The sequence below is a fragment of the Ixodes scapularis genome, unplaced genomic scaffold, assembly GCF_016920785.2.
Source record: "Ixodes scapularis isolate PalLabHiFi unplaced genomic scaffold, ASM1692078v2 PGA_scaffold9__187_contigs__length_104089568, whole genome shotgun sequence".
Taxonomy (NCBI): Eukaryota; Metazoa; Arthropoda; class Arachnida; order Ixodida; family Ixodidae; genus Ixodes; species Ixodes scapularis.
This window is the reverse complement of record NW_024609884.1, coordinates 71829547-71854257: the sequence shown is the minus strand read 5'-3', so window position 1 is coordinate 71854257 and position 24711 is coordinate 71829547. Positions and strand designations below refer to the sequence as shown.

Genomic DNA, 24711 nt, shown 5'->3' with positions numbered 1-24711 from the left:
ATAGACCCATTCATTCACGCCACGATCAGCTAACCTTGCAAAACGATCTCCAACTTATAATTCAGTGGTGTCATAAATGGCAAATGGCTTTAAACTATAATAAATGTAAATCGCTATCCTTTTCCCGCAGTTCACATGTTCTATCCTCCTCTTACCACTTTTCTGGCATCCCAGTAACTGCTTGTTCATCGTATAAATATCTAGGAATTCATCTGACATCTGACCTGTCATGGACCACTCATATAACAACTGTCATCGCCGATGCTAACCGCACTCTCGGATTTCTTCGCCGTAACCTCAGACAAGCTACATCCCCCGTAAAACAACTAGCTTATACTACCTTGGTCAGAACTAAACTAGAATTCGCTTCTTCCATATGGTCACCGTGGCAGGCATACCTAACTAACAACCTGGAATCCGTTCAAAGCAGGGCCCTCCGTTTTATTTATTCCGACTATTCCCCATACGCAAGCATATCAGGACTTCGCCAATCAGCTAACCTTGACACTCTTTCTCACCGCCGCAGGGTGTCTCGTCTTTCTCTTCTTCATCGGATCTTTTATTACAACAGTCATCTCAGACAAAGTTTGTTATCACCTCCTTACCGCATTTTCCCTCGTCTCGACCATTCTTGTAAACTCCGTCCGATTTCATCATCAACCGTCACTCACCAAATGTCTACTCTACCATTGGCCATTGACGACTGGAACTCACTGCCTGACGTAATTGTTACCTTATCTGATACTAAGAAATTTTCTGCAGCCATTAGCTTATTTTTTCTAACCCATAACTAGATTACAGTGTGTTTTTGTAGATAAATTGTTTTGTTACTTGTTTGTTTTTTAAGTGTTCACTCCCTTGTGTAATGCCCCCTGGGCCTTCAAGGAATAATAAATGATGATGATGATGATGATGATGATACCGTGTCTCTAAAGCTCACAAAACAAAGAATACTACATGTACACGGAACGAGACGAACAGTGGGAGGATTTCTGGAGCACAAACGAGCACGTATCGCGTGTCACTAAAGGCCGGTTCAGACACTTGCGTTTTAGTGCGTTTGACTGCGTTGCGTCGAGAACCGAAAGCGAGTCACCGGCACATCTGTGCTTCGTATGAACCGTGGATTCCGATTCAAGGAATCATCCTGGCACGCCATATAAGCAGCAGGGATGTCCTGGTTTCTCGCTGCCGCAACGCAGTCAAACGCAGTCAAACGCAACTGTCTAAACCAGGTTAAGCGTCGGTTCCACGCGGCGGCGTGTGTTTCTAGAACACGTCCGATTGGATACATTTCGTTTCTTGTGCATTAATAAGACAGGTAGGAAACGAAAGAAAGCCATGGTGGAGTGGTGTAGAGGTAATAAAAAAAAAGTGGAGTGTTGTAGAGGTTAGCACACCCGACCGGACATTGGGAGGCCCAGAGTTCAAATCCTGGCTCCGTCGCTTTTTGGCTTTCGGCGGGTTCCTGAAAACTTTGATTCTTTGATTCATTGGATTAAGTACGGTTCATTCATCTGCACATATTCGTTTATATCCTCCTCGGAGACCACGTACGATGGTGTGAAGTGCCCGTGTTGTATATATATAGAGTGTTTCGGAAAACGCAGGCCAAATCGCTCTGCGAAAACTACTCATCGCAACGAAAAAATGCTTGTGGCATTTTGGTCCTGGGCCAGGGGCCCATTTAAGAAAATTATTAATGTTCGGGATAATGAAGTTGTTAATTATTTTTGCGTAATTACCTTTTTTTTAATATAGTGTTTAAGGGCATGGTTTAAATTTGAAAACTGCTCAGCGTCATCGAAAAACACCAAATCAACAAATTGCAGAACGATAGAAGGCATTTTGAAGCATTTTACGGCTTTCTGAAAAACCGCACAAAATCGACGGGTTTTTAAGTTTCGGTTTGCTATCAGAGCGCATCTCAGCCCCGGCGGCACCGCGCCCCGTGGAGATATAGTGCAACGAGCCTCTGCTGCGTCGCGCGATGACGGCGCAGCAGAGGTTGGTCGGACTTCATTAATTTTCCTAATTGGGCCCCTGGCCCAGGACCAAATCGCCATAAGCCTTTTTTTGCTGCGATGAGTAGTTTTCGCAGGAGCGATTTGGCCTGCGTTCTCTGAAACACCCTGTATATATATATATATATATATATATATATATATATATATATATATATATATATATATATATATATATATATATATATATATATATAACACGGGCACTTCACACCATCGTACGTGGTCTCCGAGGAGGATTTAAACGAATATGTGCAGATGAATGAACCGTACTTGATCCAATGAATCGAAGAATCAAAGTTTTCAGGAACCCGCCGAAAGCCAAAAAACGGCGGAGCCAGGATTTAAACTCTAGATTCAGATCCGTTTAGATAACACCAATAACATTGTTCTTCTTGATTTCTAATTTCCTTAAAGAGAAAAAAACTCACTGGTAAAACAATCCTTCAAACATGACCACCCAAGATCAATCTAATAGCGGACAGGGGGGAGAGGGGACCGAACCAGATAAAGACAAACCCAAATCAATAGAGGAATTACATTTGAATGTCATTCAACTTGTGATCGATGAGAAATCTAAAATTAATAAAGACATTGGCCGCCAAAGTGTTCTCCTCTTTGCACAAATGATGACCATCGTAGGGCAACACACCACCGAAAATGTCCTTCTAAAGATCCGATTAGAAGAAAGAGGAAGAAGTTACTCGTATGCAGACGTTTTGAAAACTCGAGTAGAGGCGCCGATGGGCACTGGAGCGATGCAGGAAACTGCGGCGCGACAGGAACCCATAAACTTAGAACAAGGACAACCATATCTCACAAGACCGAAAGATGCTTTACTTCGAAATGCAACCAACACAGCATCAAGTGACATCAAGGTACTTCTGAAGAAGTACTTTGATCCACATGCACTAGGGTTATTAGGATTAACATTAAAAGAACTCAGAGATGGCTTGGCAGTACAGTTGGATTCCGCACAAGAACTGGAGTCCCTGTACCAAGCCATTGAACAACACCGAAGCACCCATGACATGTTAGTTATGAAGAAACCAACCAAACGTAATCCACAGTTTAGAGTATCGGGAGTCGGTCCCGATATTCTACCTGCTGAACTCTTAACAACACTTAATAATCAAATCATAGAACTTTAATCATAGAACTAGCTATAAAGAAAAACCAGGAAACATAACACATATTTTTGAAGTAAAATCACCCGTGTATCCGAGGATGAAATCTAAGGCGAAAGTTCGCCTTGGATGGACATTATGCTCACTCACAGAAAATTTCTATATCCCCAGATGCATGAAATGCCGCCAATATGGCCATACTAAAACAAAATGTAACTATAATTCTGCTTTCTGCACTATATGTCCAGAAAACCACTCCACAACCGAATGTAAAATCACGCACTCTCAGGAGGGAAGATGTCGGGAATGTCAAAATAGAAGAGTAAACGCAAATCATCCGTTTGGAGCCCCCATTACCCCCAATAATATACTAGGTTTGGAATCGGATTTTGAAGAGTAGAAGACATATATGGACAATAAACTTAAATTTTTATAGCTAAATTTAGGAAAATCAAAAGCAGCAACAAATAATTTAAATCAAACATATAACGAACTTAATGCTAACTTCATATTAATTCAAGAACAATACATACTTAATAATAAAATAATCGGATTTCCTATTTCAGATATTATATACTGTTCACAAAACGATTCCAAATGTGCCATCATTATTAAAGAGAAAAAGATTTAATAGTCTTAGAATGTACATTTTCTGATACTTCCATAATAGTAATATGTGTTTACATCTCTCCTACTACACCAATAATTAATTATATAATAAGGCTAGATATTCTGATGACAACTTTACCGAAGAAAAAGATAAAATTAGGAGGAGACTTCAACGCGAAAAACATTAGCTGGGGGGGAGTATAACCGATGATCGTGGGGAACAATTAGCAAACTTTTTCTTAAAATACGACTTAGTTATAATAAATAATCCATATTCACCTCCGACATTTACTACAGGGAATGGGAGGAGTTGGATAGACATTACAGCAACATCATCTGACCTACAGAACGTAATAAATCACTGGAATGTGTTAGACATAGAATCATTTAGCGATCACCAAATAATCTCATTCGATCTGTTAAAACCACTTACAACCACAGATAAAAGAAAAACACAGAAAGGATATATACAACTAGCCTTAAAAATAAATAACGACACATGGTTTAAATATAATAGTTCCACTAATTACACAGCTTTCCAAATAGACTACATTTTAGATGTATTCTATTTCAAATTCCAAAAATGGATAAAACAATGTGAACGGAATGTTAAAAATCACAAACAAAATGTGCCCTGGTGGAATCAGGATCTAAAATTAATGAGAGCAAAAACTAACGCGCTAAGAAGAAGATATCAACGTTCTCGTAATACAAATATGGAATTTCTAAACAAGCGAATATATTATGATTATAAAAGCCAATATAAAGACTTCATTCTAATACCAAAAATAGACTCATCGTATAATTACTGTTTCGATAACACTAAAAGATCACTCTTCGGTATCCCCATATAAAATAGCCTTTGATAAATTAAAAAAAAATCTATAATCCCACCAATAAAAAGATTAGATACTTCACTAACTACTTCCTTTGATGACTCAATTAAATGTATTCTAGAAACACCCTTCCCAGATCCAGACATAACCATACAAAATCCTTTTATTGATCAAATTGAAGAACATATCTCCACTCCTCCCATGACCCTACCAGATACATATTTCACTTCCACAGAAATTTCTACTATAATTGATAAGTTACGCACTAAAACAGCACCAGGCCTAGATAATATAAATGTAAATATCCTATGTACCCTCTGGACCTCCCATCCAAATTTACTTCTTTCTATTTTTAATTCCTGCTTAAATATAGGATACTTCTCCAAAATATGGAAAAAAAGGAAAAATAATATTAATTAACAAAAATGATCGTGACAATAGTTTACCCGAATCTTACAGGCCCATTTGTCTAAATTCAGTTTTCGGCAAGGTATGAGAAAAATTAATAAATAATAGAATATACTTTTTTCTAAACTCCAAGAAATTACTACATTCTTTACGATTCGGGTTTACCCACAATAAATCTTCAACATTAGCATTGTTTAAATTAACAACCCGTTTAAAACAGATAAAAAGTAAAGGAAAATCAGCCATGATGATATCTTTGGATTTTACTAATGCATTTAACTCTCTTAGATACCCATTAGTACTTAATTATTTAAAAAAAGCACGAATGCCCATCCAACCTATTTAAATAGTACACTATCTTTTTTAAGATAGATCCACTACACATGTGACACCCAATAAACAAAATATAAGTAAACAAATTAATGTAGGTTGCCCACAACGCTCCCCCCTGAGCCCTCTCATGTGGAACATCCTATTATCCAGCTTATTAGAGTTAGAATTTAGCACCCATACTTTCCTGCAGGCCTTTGCTGACGATGTAGTGTTAGTGATTGAGGAAAATTCACGTAAAAAAATTATAATCAAGATCATTAGAAACAATAAATATAATAGAAAATTGGGCTGCAAAAAGAAGTCTTAAATTTAATTATAAAAAATGCCAATATCTGCTAATTTCCCAAGGGCACATATTTACAGAACACACCTCCTATCGTCCATTTTCAAACACATAGATTACCCATAGTTTCACAAATTGAAATCCTAGGAATAATATATGACACCCATTTATCCTTTATTCCCCCATCTCCAATACATTAAGAATAAGGTTCAAATCCATAGCCAAAATATATCACGCATATTCTCAACGAACTGGGGAATTACATCTCAACAATTAAGAGACATTTATATCAGAAGTATAGAAAGGTACATAGTGTATGGAGCGCCGGCACGGTGGACACCTACAAAAAATTCTCATATGCCAAGAACCCTAAATTCAATTCAACGTATTCCCTTACTTAAAATAGCAAAAGCATATTGTACAGTCTCAGATATAAGTCGTCCGATACTATGTAACTGCCTACCAATAGAAATAATGTTAGATATTGAAAATTTCATGTTCCAACTGTTCCAACTTTGTATTCATTCTAAATTTGAAAATTTAACAATAGACCCAAAAGATGTAACATATCCCATAGACCCTTGGAGAATACACCCGCTGGTAATTGAACTCATTTAAACCCCTTTTATAAATAAACCACCTTGTAAATGCCTTGAATCCAAGTCATTCGAAATTTCTTTTTTTTTTTGTATAGAAGCCAGGCCACGCTGTATGTAGTTAGGAAGTTTGAAGGGGCTCGCCGAACCAGTCGAACGTCGATATGTGTCCAAAGTGAGCGGCACCGCTAACTGCAACCACTTATCACTGCTGTAGTCCTGGCAGAATGAAAACAGCAGGAGGGAGCTTCGGTTGTCCCGCACAAGCTACATAGCCTCGACAATGCTTCGGTGTCTCGTCTACCTCGAGCGTACGCGTGTAGTAAAAGTGCGGCGGGAGACCTGAAGCATGTGGGCGTTCGAAGGAGGTGCCGCGCCGTTCTTTCGTGGATGATAGTGGTGAAACACATTTACCAGGAAAAAAAATCAAGGTAGCTTTACGAGTTCATCTTATCTGGGAGGGTTGATGGGGCGGAGGGACGAAATTGTACGTGTTGTGTTGGGTTAGTCCTGGAGCGAGTCCATTATCGGTTTCTGTTGTTGCAGTTCTCGTCAGAGGGTCAACCAGCCTTCGTACCGCAGGGGCCGTAAATCTTGTGCGAGTTTGGAGATAGCTTATTGTCGCTCTTTGCTGTCGGGGTTTCAAGCAATTTCTATCGGCTCCGTTGGGTACGATTTTTTCCACCGGCTCTGCTCACCCTCGGTCTCCACTGTCGGCGGTCACCGACAGCATGGCCTCCCCTTAAGTGATTTAGAGCTCATCGGTACCGGTTTCGCGTTGGTGAGTGCAAGTTCACTGGACTTGTGAATATTTTTCGTGGCAGCCGCGTTAAGCCTAGCAGAAGCCCGGCGCGCCGCGAGCCGGTTCCATCCCGGAGGCGGCCGTCCTACTCGGCCTGACGATGATAAGTCCACCCGCCACACCGGTGGCTTCACAAGACCAACTTTCGGCGAGGCAGGAGGACCAGAGCCGCAGAAATTCGACGAGAGGGTACGACCCACATCACCCGTAACATCATCCCGCCACCCTCGCCGACAAGCTCCATTTCAACATCGTCAGCACCTCTCTGTCATCTGTACACAATCTCATCCCATCGTCCTTAGATGCGGCGCCGCAGGCCTTCCTGGTATGGGCTACTCGCCTTTCTGCGGCACCGCGGTTCTCCTGAACCAAAATAAGTATTATTATTATTATTATTAAAAAAAAAAAGTAGGCCGTAGGTTTTCCGGCGTTTATATACGAGGAAAGTAACCGGATGTTTTCCTGCGTTTATCTGCGTTCCAGACATGGTGTATTTCGGTCATGTTTCGGACGAGTATAAAAACACAGATTATTGGTGGGAAAAAGAAATTAATTAAAAACTTGAAGTTCAAGAGAGGTGTGTTTTGTCAAAAACAGGTCCTAACTCGAGCAAGGTACTTCCAGAAATGTGCGTTTTTAGGTTTTAACCGATTTAATATTTTTGACGCGAACGGTTGTTGGTCGCTGTTTTTGGGGTTTAAACCGATTTTTGTATTTTTGACACCGACGGATGTTTACCCGAATTTCCGGGCTAAAACTGGAAGTCTACAGCCTCGTTATAGGCGACCATTTCTCATAAATAGTGCGCCGATTTTTCTCGCAAACACTGCAAAAACTGGTATCACCTCATTTTAGCTCTGCGTTACATAATGGGTAGTTCTGAAGCTTTGGCATCTGGTCCGAACTGCTATACTCCATTTCAGCTTCGGTCCGAGCGGAGCCGATGTTCTGAGCCGAAGGGCCAATCAAACAGCGAAAGAGGCACAACGTCATGGCGTGCTCTCTGCAGTTGATAGGACCAGCCAGTATTCGCCGTGTCTCTATGCGTGCTCCTCTGCTGGTATAGTTCTGTAAAGCGCAGAGAGCACGCCATGACGCTGCGCTTTTTGCGCTGTATGATTGGCCCTTCGGCTCATAACATAGGCCGCGCTCGGGCCGAAGCTGAAACGAAGTATAGGGCCGCATTTGGGCGGAGGCGAAGCATTCGACGATGCATATATATTATTTCTGTAGTGGAAAAAGAATCAAATTTTTCTCGGCTACACCCTGTACATTAGGATGCAGGAAGTAACTTTCTAAATGTCGCATCAGCCCTGCGAAATGTGAATGGCTCCCCCTTACGGCGAACCAGGGTGACGTCACGCCGAGGACAAATTTTTTCTCTCGCTCGCCCTGCGGAGGCAGTGAAGACGTTAGCTGACTACACGTGGGTTTCTCTTTCCCTTTTTTGTATGCGTTTTCTTTTTTTTCAGGAAGTGAAAAATTTTTGGGACATCGCCATGCACTGCAAAAGTATATTTTGTTTGACCGGTTTTTTGCAGCAAGACCTGAGAGCAAGCGCACGATAGAATGCACGTCCCCAGCTGCGTGTAAATAGTTTCGTAGGCGAGGACTGCGTTGCTAGCGGGATCTCGTGCCGTCGCTTTGAGCATGGATTGGGCACGCGCCTGCAAGGCTCGCCATCCATAGCGTACGCTCTGCTAAAACGTTTTAGTATCTCGAGCGAAGTGCATTTGCAGACTCGGCATCACTCGAGTTAGGCAAATAAAGGACACCACACCCCGGGCAAACCCAGGTCTTCTCGGTAATTTTTAGCATTACCGATCGTTTTGCAAAACCAGCAGCTTGGTTTACTTCGTACCCATTTTATAAACGTCGAATACTACCTGCGACTGTGCACATGCGACGTCTGCTATTTAAGCACTTCGTGGACAGAGCTATCCATCAAATGCACTCACTTATTGTTTCCCATCAGCTAAAAAAAATAATAGCGCGTGCTGGGTTACCTTGCCAGTGCGTTTCTCATTTATCTCATTATTAGCAAGGCCCTCTTTTTATCCTTACTGTGTTTTGATATATTGTTTTGACGTTCTCCCGCGCAAGTTATGCCCTTGAGTTCACTTCCAAAGCGTATAAGCTTTGCCGCACACCCGCGGGCGTACCTTGCGCCGCGAGTTACAAATGAGGACAGAGAGATCCGTCAGGACACCCTTCAAAAGACGAGAGCAATTTTGTTTATTGTCAACAAATTATGTTTTATCAATAACAGAAGACAAATCAAATATAAAGATAATAAAAGAAACTATTTATTGCTATAAGGCAAAATATCGCACATTCGTCACCATCTAGATTAGTCGTGTGTTCAAGAAAGAGTCCTCTTCAAATACAAATACATCTGTAACAAAATAGCTACTGCACATTTCTCACAATATACAACCTACTACACAAACAAATCCCAAGCACAGCAAAACATCCCTTTTTGTCCAGGATGTCGTCAGAGATCGTACTGTTTTGCTGTGTCTGAGGATCCGAAACAACCAAGCTTGCTTGGGGCGCTTCTGTTTTCCTCACTCTGGGTAGTGTACGTGCTACCCACGCGATTAAGTATTAATTTTCATAGTGCATAAAAGCTTGGCACTGCACGTGTTTGCACCAGCAGATGAAGTGGAAGTGTCCTCACTCTGGCTTGTGAAAAAAATTACATCAGGCGGTACTCAAAATTCTCGCCGCGAATACACAAACAGCGGTAGATGACTAGTTGAGCTAAAATTTTGGGGAATTAAAGGCAAACAAGCCCACTCAACTAGCATGATTTGTAAAAAAAAAAAAAAAAAAAAAATTAAGTGTGTTTTAGTGACAGTAACCTAAGCTATGTATACTATGCTCTAAAGCCTATGCTGCAAGCTTTAATGTAATAAACAGAACACAGCAGCGCATCATAAATCAGAAATGTCTTACCATGAAAGCTTTTCTTTGTCCTATTTTGAAAGGGGGGGGGGGGGGGGGGGGGCGGGGGTTCCTCTCCCTCAGAAAAGGTCGGTGTGAAAAAATGGAAGGAGCTGCGTATGACTTGAGTTTCTTGAGGCCAGTCTTTGCCAAGATCACTGGCTCAAACGGATATTTCGTGAAGTGATCCTGAAAAATAAATGCAGCATCGCATATGTTTAGTTGTCATCTACAAAGCACCGATCGCGGAAATATGTTGCACAAACAAAAGCGCGAGCTGCTCGATCTTTGGTGACTCTCCTTTCACTGACGCAATATGCTCGCGGTAACACCACAATCCTCTTTATTTTAGTGACACCCCAGTCTCTCACGCATCGTTCTCAACTCGGCCGACTCAATGAAAGCGAGCTAAGAGCGATCGAGTCAGTTTCTATGGTCAAATACGCGCGAAAAGACGTGTCAAAGTTCTTTGTGCCGGTAATTTAGTTCCGTATTTGTCTCGCCGATCGCGGAAATATATTGCACGTCAAAAGCGTGAGTTGCTCAAGCGTTGGTGACTCCCCTTTCACTGTCGCAATATGCTCATGGTAAGACTACAACCATCCTTATTTTAGTGGCACCCCAGTCTCTCACGAATCGTTCTCAACTGTGGCCGACTCAATGCAAGCGAGCGAGTCAGTTTCCACTATCAAATACGCGTGAGGACACGTGTCAAAGTTCTTCGCGCCGGGAATTCCGTTCCGTGTTTGTCTCGTCTCATGATCGATCCTACTAGGCGGTCTTCATTGGCTAGACCGAAAGGACAGGTAATATGATTCAGTTTTACAATGACTTACCTCGCAAAATCTCCCTCGGAGGCAGTCGATACTTTTCCGACCGACCCGGTTGAGCCATTGTCTTCGTCGCTGAAGATTTTCTTCTCCCGTCGGGACGGCGAAGAGCTTGCTCCCTTTCGCAACGCTCTTTGTGCGATCCACAGCGCAGCATGATGGCACCCCGTTGCCGCCGAGTTCGTAGTAAAAAAAAAATAAAAAATAAAACGGCCGGGTTGTAGACCAAACGGAGCCATTTCTTCCAAACAACGGAGCCATTTCTACGACTCGCCCAATGATGGCGTTGGTTTCTAGCAGACCACCAAATTGCGCGGGATCATGGGAAGGCAACGGTCATGTGTCGCGCCCGATCCAATTGAAGCGAGGGGAAAGAGAACTTTTTAGAGAGAAAGGGAATGGGCGAAGAAAAATTTCTCTTCCCCATTTTAGACAACGGTGTGCGCAACCTTTCAGTACACGAACTCAACTCTCTTACGTAACGGCGCGGTGGTGGCGCGTCGAGCGCACTTCCGGTCTAGGGCTGTGGGCGGAAGTCACCATGCGCGACGTGCATTCCTGCGTTGTTTTGAAAGAACGAGACAAAAACCTGCCTTCTTGTCAAAACGCCGCGACTTGGGCTGTACCAAAAGAGCCGAGAAAGGTTTGAAGGTCAGTGTTCATATGCTCGGTTCGTCCGAGAACGTGGATATGTGCCGTGAAAAGGGAAAACTAGACGCCGTCAGACCACGATTGGTTGGGCGGGAAGCACTTTGGGTTGAATTCACGGATGCTTGTGGTCATCAGAATTATTTATTTTGTTCGAACATGAGCGCGGAAAAACCGTCAAGTTGTACGGACCACCTACGGACTACGCTCAGTGCGTCTTCAAGTTCAAACGGCCGCCTGATCGTTCGAACTGTCGCCTTCTCTTTCAAACGTTTCTGATTGTCGTCTGCTCTTTCAGATGACACCGGCCCGTAGACCAAACGCTGGCCCAGTAATTGCGATAAGTAGTAAGTGCAGGCCTCAAAAGACTTTTAAGTTTGAAGGTTTGTTTAAGTAAGCAGGCTCGGCGTAAACAGTAGATAGATACATCATACAAGGAGGTGTTAATCACTGTTACCAGTGGCCATCACCGACTTGTGATGCCTGATTCACTTGGTCCGATTCTGCTTCCAATTTTCAGTATCGACGTCGACCACGTCAGCTATGGTTCACGCTTTTGCAGCCCGAGCGCCGTCGCGACTGAAAATTGCGAGCGGAATCTCATCATACGAATTAGGCTTTAGCGTCCATTCTGCGGCGTCCACACGTAATGACTCGCCGCATGTCACATATTTACGCAAACTTTTGCGGTGTAACGAGCCTCGTTAATTTCGCTAAGGCCGCTCAAGTAGTGAGACATTGCCAAGACCAACAAAACATTAAAATTCTCCTCTTTGGAGCGTATCTCCTGGGCAGAGTGGCGCAAACTCCCAGGACGATCTCATAATATGCGATCATCTTTCCCGCGACGCCAAGTGTTGGAAGGATGATCGCTTATAATACTATGCAGTCCGCGCAAGAAATCTCTGCCAGCCGTTACTCAACTGTGACACCGTACCTACGAAACGATGCTTGGTGGCGATGTATTGGCACGTATTCGTACACCACCTCTCCCGGTAGGTGTTTTCGCTCTTAGACCTTCTTGCGCTGGAGTGAAACGCATCCAGAAAATTCAAAATGCTTTTCGACAGCTTGAGTGAACAACTGGAATTTGTCCAAAAGCTCTGTTGTCGGTGCGGCATTGAGACGCAGCGCTGACGCAATGTTCTTGTCTTCCAGACCTAGGAGGTCACAAATCGCCTGCTTTTATCAACGCTTCGGCTTCATGAGGCCCATGCCCTTCGTCCCAAGATACGATAAAAAGGCCTCCTTCCAAGCCGGTCATACTTGAACCGGTATGCCAGCGAACCGCAAGGAATGCTGGTGGCGCGGCCGCCGTCCCCATGAATATTGCAGAAACTTGTGCAATTTCTTCTGGCATCAAAAAAAAAAAAAAAAAAAAAAAAAAAAAAAAACGGATTAAAGATGGATGTTATCTATTTCAAGAAGCTTCAAAGTGTTTAGGTGAAAACAGTGAGTAGCACAAAGGCGTCTGCGGCAGTGACTGCTCGCATTGTACATATCGACACTTTTGCAGGTACGCACTTCTACACGGTCTGGAAGTCCCCATTTTATTATGTTGGCTGTTTTCTGCTGCGTTTTAATATTAAAAATGTTTGCGTTTTTTCTAGGGCATTCGATTTGTGTTGGGTTATTTTTTTTGTGATGTTTTCTTTTACGCTGTTGCCGGGTAACGTCCCACAAGCCATTAAGGCTTTGACGGACACGTTACCGCTGATTTTTATGTGAAGACTGCCAATAAAGTTTATTATTATTATTATTATTATTATTATTATTATTATTATTATTATTATTATTATTATTATTATTATTATTATTATTATTATTATTATTATCTAGGAGTTATTATTATTATTATTCCAAAACAGGTTTTTCCTGTGAGAAATACAAAGATCCGTCGAATCGAAATTGTTGACAATAAGATGTTCGATAAATATTGTCACGAACGACAAGTGATGAGGCGATAATAACTGAAGATACTAAACGTTTAATGGGGCGAACTTGCGCCCAAAAATAAAAAAAAAGGAACAGAAGAAAGCAGAGCGTCGCGGGCGTCATCGAAGGCGGCGTGACAACAGAGTCGAACGCTGGGGCGAAACTGACTCCGGCTTGCCACGCGGACCCCCTTGTACACGCGTGGGCTTCTGGAGCATTCGGCGTAGAAGGTTCGGCGCGTAGAACATTCTAGCCTCGAATCAGCCCAAGACGGTTCTTGAATTTACCAGAATATCACATAAGAGCGTCAACAAAAATGTGTAGCCGCGGCCAGGAACCGAACCCTGGCCCTCTGCGTAGAAGGCAAGCGCGATAACCGTCAGGCCACGGGCGCTCTGCCTACTTGGTGGGCTGCGTTCGCGGCATTACTCCTTCTTTAAAAAAGTGCATCGTCCCGATGCAGTAAAAAAAAAAAAAAAGAAAAGAAAAGGACAGCAGAATCACGAGCCGTAGTTTACAGTTCACTCGTCGACGAGAGTGGAAAGTTCTATCTTTCGTAATGCGGCTTCAGCTGGACGACCTGCAGCACTTCGGGTAGCGGCTGATGTCTTGCAGGTGGACGCGTTCCGTCGGGAAGGACTTCGTAGTTCAGATCGCCGAGTCATCGAATGATCTTGTACGGTCCGAAATAGCGTTTCAAAAGCTTCTCGCTGAGACCGCGGCGCCGTATTGGTGTCCAAACCCATACCCGGTCTCCGGGTTGAAAGTGGACGTCCCGGCGACAAAGGTTATATCGGCGTGCGTCGACTCGATGTTGGTGTTGAATCTTTATTCTTGTCAGGTGACGAGCTTCCTCCGCGCGCTGGGAGATCAGTTGAGCGTCGTCGTTGCCATCATCGGATGGCACGTGAGGCAGCATGGCGTCGAGCATAGTGGTAACCGCCCGGCCGTGTACCAGTTGAAACGGCGTCACTCCCGTGGTTTCTTGAACCGCTGTGTTCTACGCAAACGTAACATACGGCAACACCTCGTCCCACGTCTTGTGCTCCACGTCGACGTACATGGAGATCATGTCAGCGATCGTCTTGTTGAGCCGCTCCGTTAGTCCGTTGGTCTGCGGATGATAAGCGGTGGTTCGTCGATGGTTGGTGTGACTGAGCCGAAGAACCTCTTGAGTCAGGTGTGCCATGAAAGTTGATCCTCGATCTGTGATCAACACTTCAGGTGCGCCGTGTCGAAGGAGGATGGACTCCAGGAAAAACTTGGCGACTTCCAGCGCTGTTCCCGATGGCAGGGCTTTCGTCTCGGCGTATAGTGTAAGATAATCGGTCGCGACGATAATCCACCGATTTCCTTGCGTCGATGTTGAGAACGGCCCAACTAAATCCATTCCGACCAGCTGAAAGGGCGCAGTCGGGGCAGGTATCGGCTGCAGGAGTCCTGCTGGCTTCGTCGGAGGCCTCTTACGTCGTTGACTCTCATGGCACGACCGTGTGTACAGATGGACTGTATTCGGGAGTCTCGGCCAGTAGTACTTGTCACGAATCCGGCCGAGCGTCCTGCTGTATCCAAAGTGTCCAGCCGTCGGGTCGTCGTGGCATGCTTGGAAGATTTCTTCTCGCAGGCTGGCCGGAACAACCAGGAGCCAGGCAGGGTGGCTCGTTACGAAGTTCTTCTTGAAGAGCACGCCTCGCCGCAGAATGAAGCTTGACAAGTCTCGGGTCAAGACTCGCGGAACTGAACTTCCTTGACCTTCGAGGTGGTCGATCACAGCGCGAAGTTCCGGGTCGTCTCGTTGAAGTGCTCCCATGTCGGTATCTGTAGTAAGCGCACAGCCCAAGAAATCTTCTGACGGCTTTCTTTTCTGATGGCTTCGGAAATGGGGCAACAGCGGATGTCTTTGCAGGATCAGGGCTTGCACCCTGGGCATTCATGACATGACCCAGGAATTTGAGCTCGCCGTAAGCGAACCGACATTTTGACGGCTTTAGTGTCAGTCCAGCATTTTGGATAGCCTGTAGCACAGCTCACAAACATCTCAGGTGCTCGTCGAAGTCGCTTGCGAATACCACGACGTCGTCGAGATAGACGCGGCAGCTTTGCCATTTCAAGCCGGAAAGAACGGTGTCCATTACGCGCTGGAACGTCGCCGGTGCTATGCACAGTCCGAACGGCATCACTTTAAATTCGTACAGTCCGTCCGGCGTGACGAAGGCAGTCTTCTTACAATCCCGTTCGTCGACCTCGATCTGCCAGTACCCACTCTTCAGGTCCATCGACGAAAAGTATCGGGCGTGGCGCAGCCGGTCCAGAGTGTCGTCGATGCGAGGCAGCGGGTAGACGTCCTTTTTTGTTACGGCGTTTAGTCGACAATAGACCACGCAGAACCGAGGGGTCCCGTATTTCTTTTTCACCAGGACTACAGGTGAAGCCCACGGACTGTTTGAGGGCTGGACGATGTCGTCGTCGAGCATTTCTTGGACCTGCTTCTGGATGACTTCTCTTTCACAGACACACAATACGGTGACCGATGAGCAGGAAGCGCGTCGTCATCAGTAATAATTCGATGTTTCGCAGTCGTCGTTTGGCGCACCTTTGACGACGTGGAGAAGCACTCACTGAACTCGGCGAGAAGGTCACTGAGTCGTCGTTGTGGGGTAGGCCGGACTGGATCGATGTCGAACTGCGAATGCGGCGTTGTCTTATGTGGACACGAAGAGAAGTCTTCTGCTGTTCCGGCGATTGCGGCTGAGTCCGCGAGTTCCTCGGCGTGACCCACGGCGGTGCCTTTCGTAAGGTGATGAGCCTCCTCTTGGAAGTTTGTTACGAGTGCAACAGTGTGTCCGTCTTGGAGCTCCGCTGTGCCTCTTGCGACGCCGAACCCTCTTCCTAGAAACAACTGGAGGCTTCCCTCGAGCAGAACGTCGCCGCAGAAAGCCTCATCGATCCCAACGGGTACGAAAACACTCGACCGCGGCGGTAAGTTCACGTGATTTGCGAGGACTCGGACCGCGGATGACGTCGCTTTGGGTTCCTCCAGTGCTGGAGCAGGTTTTCGTAGCGTCAGCCGGCTTTCTCCGAGGCCGATGACGGCGCCATATTCGCAAAGAAAGTCCATTCCGAGGATAACGTCCCTCGAACAGTCTCGCAGAACGACGAACTTGACAGGCACGTCTCACTGTGGATCTCGACGCGAGCAGTGCAAATCTCGACTGGTGTGATGAGGTGCCCACCGGGCGGTTCATATATGCGGGCCATCCCACGGCGTCGTCACTTTCCGAAGGCGTTGGAAGAGCCTCCCACTCAGGACGGAGTGGTGTGTTCCAGTGTCGACGAGAGCCGACGCGCCGTGATGTGATGTGTAGGTTATTATTCACCGTTGCAGGAGCGATCGCTTCGGTCTCTGGTGGTCTTTGGGGGGGGGGGGGGGGGGGGGGGGGGGGGGGGCGGGGGGGGCTCCGACGTTCGTGGAGGATCTTGGCGTCGGTCGTCTTCGGTAACTCCACCTCCAGTGGTTGCCGCGCCTAGTTTCCCCGGCGAGGAGCGAGGGGCGACAGGCTTTCACGTTGGGGTCGGTGCATCGGCGAAACTGGACGTCGTGGCGACGGCGACTGGGACACACGGCGAGCTGCAGGGGGAGACTGAGGTCGTCGGAGGTATTCTTCGATCTCCCGCGGTCGTTCACCGTAGCGTGGACGTGGATCGTTCGGATGAAAGCTACGCAGCCCTATTTGCCGGTAGGGGCAGCGGCGGTGGATATGGTCGGCTTCCCCGAGGTGGTAACACAGTAGGCGTCAGTCGGGCGTTCGCCACACGTCGGTCTTCCGGGGTACGCGGGGCTCCGGGCAGGCGTACTGCACCGGGTCGTCGTGGCGTCTGTTGTGCTGCGGCGCAGGAGACTGACGGCGAGGCGGCGCGACATAGGTACGAGGAGGAGGCGGTGGCCGTCGGGCCACTGCGGCGTAAATCAGCGTCGGTGGTTCCGGAGCGGTACTGACGAGAACCTCTGGCTGCAGCGCGTGCTGGACTTCTTCCTTGACAATCTCGGCGATTGAGGGCGAAGCTGGGCTTGCGGTGGCAGGTAGAAATCTTGATCTCCTCCCGGAAGACGTCCCGGATTATCTCGCGGATGTCCGTGGTGTTGCAGCCGGAGGACGAAAAGGCAGCGATGCCGGGAAGTCTCTGGTAGTGTGAGGCCCGTGCTTGAAGGGCACGTTCGATGTTTGTGGCCTCAGTGAGGAAGCTTTCGAGGGTGGTAGGCGGGCGCCGCACTAGGCCCCCGAAGATGTTTTCTTCCACACCCGCATTAGGACCTTCAGCTTCTTTTCTTCTGGGGCGTCAGGATCCGCGCGGCTGCTCAGTCGAAGAACATCTTCGACAAAGCTAACGACGCTCTCGTTAGGGCCCTCAACACTCGCTTGAAGAAGGTCTTCAGCGCGTTCTCTTCGGTGTTGGTTGGTGAATGTTATCCCTAACTCAGCCTTGATTTGCTCCAAGGAGGTGAATGATGCTTCGTGGTTCTCGAACCAGTTCCGCGCGGTTGCTTCCAAGGCGAAGTAAACATTCTGAAGAGACTGTTCCGGTGTCCACCCATTATGGTGAGCCACTCGTTCATACTGTTGCACCCAGTCGCTGATGTCTTCGTGGCTTTCGCCGTGGAAGGGAGCCGGTGTCCGAGGAGCAATGGGCAGGTAGACGACGGAAGGGGCGGCCGGGTTCTGCTGGGACATCTTCGTCGTCTTGGTCTTCGAGTTCTCGGGTGTAAGTCCCAATTCCGGGGATAGGCCTTGGTTGCGGCTACTTGACCGGGCCTTGGTCTGGTCTTCTGCGAAAGGTAGCCTCCCGGTACTGAGGACGTCACTTGACCGGCGTGTCTTCGGAGGGGTACGGTTCACGGGCATAGAATGCAAAAGCCCCAGAGCGCGTCATATATAGGGCAGCTTTCTACGGATTCGAGCACTCGGTAGAACCAGCTGGTAAGCGTTCGGTCGGCATGGAATCATGCAGAGCCTTCTTCCTGTCTGGCTTCTCGAAAAACGTCAACGGGAGGCAGTTCATGTTTGAAGACGATGAAACGACGCTACCGGTCTGCGCTCTTTGTGATCAAGTTTCTTTGCAGTGGTACGTCCTCAACTGCTGTTACCGTTTCTGCCAGAACTGCTTCAACGACGTCTTGCAGAAAATTCCGCTGACACTTCTCTTTCCTCTGGTACCCAGCACCTCCAGCAAAATGTCACGAATGACATGTGATAAGGCGATAATAACTGAAGAAACTAAACGTTTAATGAAGCGACCTTGTGCCCAAAAATAAAAAGGGAACAGAAGAAAGCAGAGCGTCGCGGGCGTCGAAGTCGGCGTGACAGCAGAGTCACTGGGGCGAAACTGACTCCGGCTTGCCATGCGGAGCCCCTTTTGTACACGCGTGGGCTTCTGGAGCATTCGACGTAGAAGGTTCGGCGCGTAGAACATTCTAACCTCGAATCAGCCAAGACGGTTCTCGAATTTACCAGAACATCACCTTACACCGTGAACAAAAATGTGGAGCCGCGGGCAGGAATCGAACCCTGGCCTTCTACGTAGAAAGCGAGCGCGATAACCGTCAGGCTACTGGCGCTCTTTTTTTATTTTTTTCTTTATTGTGTCAGGCTACGGGCGTGCTGCCTACTTGGTCCGCTGCGCTCGCGGCAATATGTCTCAGCTGCAACTGGGTTACGTTTCAGCGATGTGTAAGCCAATCCGAAATCTATAATTCGTTTGTTCAGTTGTTTCGGCAGCTTTATAATGCATTAAAACAGTAATATTTCTGAAACAAACAAAAGGCAAACATACGTTGGATAACCACTGACATATTATCCGCCTTTAAACTTACACAAGTAGCCTGGAAGCGCTGCCGTCGTTCAGCTCATAATCAAAGATTTCAGAAAGCATTTCGAATTATCCGTAACAAAGGTACTGCGCTTATTCGCTCGGCTAGATGAATTTACTTCCAGAAACAGTTCTCGGAATCTCGGAATAACTCCGCTAAAACTTGGTCATTAATTAAAGAATTGCGAGGTATCTCGCCGGGCATACAAAAACCCATATTCAAGATGTATTTGGGCATAATTCCTTCATAACGGCTAATCTTTCTAATGATTTTTTGCCACCTATTCTGGTACACTCCGAAAAAGCACCATATTCCTTTCTTTTTCATACTCATAATCTGCTTCCGCTTTTCTCCCACAGATGACAACTGATGACTTACAATCTATAAGTTTTAGCTTGAAGTCGAGTAAATCTCCAGGACTCGTTGGCGTACGGCCGAGTGATCTACGCAGGAATTTCAATTGTGCTCGGGACACACTTCTTCTGTTGATAAACAGTATACTCGAATCCGGTTGCATACCTGATGAACTAAAAATCGCGGTTCCACCTATCTTGAAGGGAGGCTGTCGTAGTAAGGTTGAGAACTATCGGACTATTTGCATTTTGCCATGTCTAGCTAAAATATTAGATACATTTATTTTTATCGCCATGTCTTCATTTATAGACAAATGCAACCTAATGTCGCCAAATCAGTATGGCTTCACTGTCGGCCGAGGCACACAACCTCTCCTGGACGCTCTTTTGGGCGACATCAGTTATGGCTTTGATCACAACTTATATACTTGTGCATGCTTCTTGACGTATCAAAAGCATTCGATACAGTTAGTCACTCCATTTTACTCAACAAACTTTCAGCCACAGGGATCTGCCCTTTCACCACTATTGTTCAATAACTATGTCAATGATATGTGTACTGCAGTTTCCGACTGCATTCTGCCCCAATATGCTGATGACACTTTGAAACTGACGCGTCACCTCTCATGTTCAACATCAATAGAGATGCTCCAACGTTCTTCAAATCAACTAATCGAATGGTTTAATCGTAATCTAATTGATATAAGTATCTCTAAAACGAAGCTCGTCTGCTTTCACAATCGTCTAAAAGTTGTTTCTTTCAGTATTTTTTTACACACACAGTAGAATGTGTTACCTGCCACTGTGATAAAATTTCTTATTCAGACACCGTAAAATACCTTGGAATACTCTTAGATTCAGACCTATCATGGAACTCTCATCTCACAAAAATCTGTTCAAAACTAAGGAGTGTTTCTTGCACACTTTAGCATATCAAAACATTTATGCCTCTTGGTGCTCGCAAGCATATTGTCTATTCTTTAGCATACAGCAACTTACGCTGTGGTATAACTATTTTTGGCCAATGCTCGAGCTTATGGCAAACGAAGCTAAATATCATAATGAAAGGAATCCTAAGCAATGTTTTCTAAAGTCTTACGTCCTCCAATTTAGAAATTGTTTTCCAAATGCTCTTATGGCCCGATTTTCATTCTTTGTTTTCGGAAACAGTGGTTCTGAGTTACAACTGGAATGATGAATTTAAATCTCGTCGCCCGGTGTCACAGCAGTTTCGCAAGGTTTCACGATACCTCGTTCCGGGTCGCTACACTCGGTATGCCAAAAACATGCGATAATTTTATGTTCCGTCTATATTTAATTTTTTACCGCTCCATTTTTCAGATAGTACATCCAAAAAGAAGCTTAGAAAAGCTCTACGCCATGTATATTGCAATGACGAAGATACATAAATAATTATTTTTAGTCCATTGCGGAAAACGTGGGGAGGGGGGGAGGGGGGCATTTTTAACTTTCGGATCAAAAAGTTTTGCTCTCTGAGCCATTTAATTTTACTTTACCTCCGCAGTAGAAGTCCCGTCAGGGCCAAACATCAAGCTGTTGGTATACCCTCCTCCGCCCAACACGGGGGGAATCGCCGTGCACAGGGCAGACCTCCGGTGCCTCGGCGATGCCCAGTTCCTCAACGACGTCATCATTGACTTCTACCGCAAATACCTGATGCGGGAGAAGGCGTGCGAGGAGGTGCAGAGGCGAACCCACGTCTTCAGCTCCTTCTTCTATCCGCGCCTCACCCAGAAGCTAAACCACAGGGCGCAGGGACAGGCTGGCCTCACGCCTGTGGCCCGTCGCAGTGTTGTACGGAACGGCGTTACAAGGAACGGCGTTCCTGGAACGCGTTCCTTTTAGGAGGAACGAAGGAACGCCTTCGTTCCATTTTGAATTGGTGGAACTGGAACGGGAACGCGTTAGACTTTTAGTAGAACGGAAAAAGGAACGACGTTCCTTTTTTTCGTCCAGTGAGGTAATTTTTTGTTTTATTTCTGTAGAGGGAAATTCTAAAAGTATAAAAACCATATCTTTACGAAGAGGAGGATCTAGTTAACTTTTTGGTTACTTATGTTAAGGTTTATTTTGTGTGGTCCTCGCTTGGTAACACTCGGGTGCAGGAGAGCTAGTGGACACCGATTCTTTTTTCAGTACCCGAGACTGCGGTACAAAAAGCAAAACTTTTACTCAAAGGAAAAGACACAGAAAGAGGGACGTTTCAAACTCTATTTTATTTTCTTCCACAAATCCCTTAGTACGCCCAGAAATCCAAGGCCGACTAAAGCCATCACTGAACTTCCACAAAGAGACCTACGGTTAGAACAAACGAACAGGTTTCCAGACATCGAACACACCCTTGTATCACGAATGATGGTCACTTCAAGATACACACAAAATAACCGTTATTCCTGCACCCCTTGTCCCCCACTTTCGAACTGAACAACGAATCCAACTTTCACGAAGAAGGACTTGCTGTTTTCAAGACTGACCTTCCAAAAGCCCTACTCTCATCTTCACTTGCTCGTCTTGAGGACAGCAACATCGAGAAGTAATTGCTGTTAGGTTCGAACAAGGGACATTGTCAGACTGAAACGTGTGAGGTTTTGTAAAACCCTCGTGCAATGTGGGGTAACAGTACATTTGGCTCGACTGAATCGTCCACCACAAACATGAATAAGATTCAAAGCGGAGATTTTAAAGGCTAATATATCAACAAATGAAACTCTGCTTCCTCTTGTTTTCATCTCCTGGTATACCATCATGGCATTCAAATTCGTATGTTTACATTTAAAAGGATAGCCTAAAAAAATACTCTCCTCGATTTAGCGAATTATGGTAGTCAGCATAATACAAATGTAACCAGGGTGGCCATATGCGGCCGAGCGAATAAGCAAATAGTCGTCCCCAACCAAGCCCCCAAACAAGCGGCGTGACCTTTGTGAAGAAGCCCAAAACAAGCGGAAGTTCAGTAAATGTACACATTCTTGAAAATAGCTTATTAATAATAAAATGAGAAAGAGAACTGGCTGAAATACGAAGGCGAACTCGCTCAAATACGAAGTCAGCGTGCCATGCCACTATCCGCCGGAGAGTGGCATGGCACGCTGAGTAACATGCCAGCTTGAGCTCCAGTTCTGGTATCGTTCTTGGAGGCGACGACTTAGTGACGCCCATGGTAGTCAAACGTGCACTGGAAAGTGGCCGAGAGTTTCTCACGTGTTTTTCTGTTGCCATGTGCTGAACGAGGTCGGCATGATGAGCGCGGATCTCGCACTTGCACGCTGCTTTTTCATCGTCTCCGGTGACTGGTCGCAGCCAGTCTTTAAGCTGTGTTTACTTTTCCCACTCTTTATAATATCGTTTGCCATATTTCGACCATTTCGAAGCCATTTTGCGCAAAATGCAATGGCAACTGCCGACTGGCAAGATGGGCAAGGCGCTAAAACATTTGTGAATGGATAGTAAGCGTTTTGTACTTTGTAACGGACGGTAGCTTGCGCCACCTAACCGCGGCGCCAAACGGTCATGCTGTTTTTAGCGTTTTTGATGACAAACGCGCTGTCAATGAGCATGACGAGCAATAAAATAACAATATTTGCGGGAAAAACGCGAATAAGCCCAAAAAACGCGACAAGCGACTGGAAAAATCTACCAGCGACTCGGTGAAAAAAGAAGCCCAAATCCGCTTATAATAAGCGGAACTGGCCACCCTGAATGTAACGTATAAGTAACAATACGTTCCATTTTTTTAACGGTAACGGGAACGAGTTCCTTTTTCAAATATGTAACTTGTAACGGGAACGCGTTTAAAAAATCAGAAAGAACGAGGAACGATCTTTCGTTCCTTTTTTAGAGGAACGTGTACAACACTGGCCCGTCGGCACCGCAACGTGCGCACGTGGACGCGGCACGTGCATATCTTTGCCAAGGACTTCATAGTGGTGCCCATCAACCAGAGCTCGCACTGGTTCCTGGCAATGGTGCGCTTCCCGGGCCTCGTGGCCCGCTCCTGCCCCCCTCAGGAGGTGCCCCAGGAGGAAAGGGTCGCCTCCGCCGAGCAGAGCCCCGCAGTGGGTCCAGGTGCCCGAGGACAGGATAGATTCAAGTCAGGAGGATGGCGAGAGTGTTGTAAAATAATTTAATTAGGACTTTATTCTTGAGTGACAATGATGAAAAGGATATGCTAGATCACGAGAAAAACGAAAGAGAAGAACAAAGAGAACGAAATGCTGTACGAGATCGCCTCAACGAATACCAAACGACGCAATGCATACCGAACGCCTCAACGGATTACAACGTCTCTCACCAATGTAAATATTGTACATAAACCTTTTTATTCCTCCTCTTAACGTTATTTAACAAGTGTCTTGGACTCGGAGCCCAACGAACCTCTGGAAGCAGAAGATGCCGCAAACCCCTTACCAAAGTCATTTCATGCCACGGCAGAGAACGCGTATACATCTTGATCTTGGACTCTCTTCGAGCCAGCTGGTTTTCTGCGCCTCCAACATGCGGGGCCCCATGACGCCGCAGCAGGGCAACTATACAGCGACTGCGGCATCTAATTGCTGCAGTATGTCGAGAGCTTCCTCGAGAATCCACCCAACCTAAGGAAGGTGCTCAAGCTGGACCTGGGGGACTGGTTCCCCGAGGACCGGGTGGCCCAGAAGCGAGCGAACATCCGGGACCTTATCCTGCGCCTGCACGTGCAGCAGCACCCGGGCAGTGACTTCCCGGACCAGTGGCGGCTCGAGGAGGAGGCCCTGGTCGCCCAGCAGTGCCTCCAGGTGTCCGGCTCAGACGACTGTGACCGCCCACAACAGACGGCCACCCCCACCGTCGTCTTCACGGCCGCCCCCGTGCCCAACACCATTGTGCGTAGGCGCTAATGAGATGGTGCACGATCGTGCTCGCGAACTTATCTACCGAGCCGCCGTTTCAACTGCGCCTACACGCGATGCCCCTGCAGGCAAGCCTACTTCCCTCCTGCAATAAAGGGATATTACCCTACACTACCGCCTCCTCCGCCGCCAATACGCACCCCCGCACCCCCATCTCTACCAAGAGGCAGCACACACGCTGCGCCTCTTACAAACACACACTTTCCCC

The 24711-nt window shown here is 46.3% G+C and overlaps 1 pseudogene; it reads left to right on the top strand.

The window, feature by feature from the left end:
* LOC115316659 overlaps nucleotides 1-24491 on the top strand; it is a 30781-nt pseudogene extending 6290 nt beyond the window's left edge.
* Nucleotides 24492-24711: the final 220 nt, after the last annotated feature.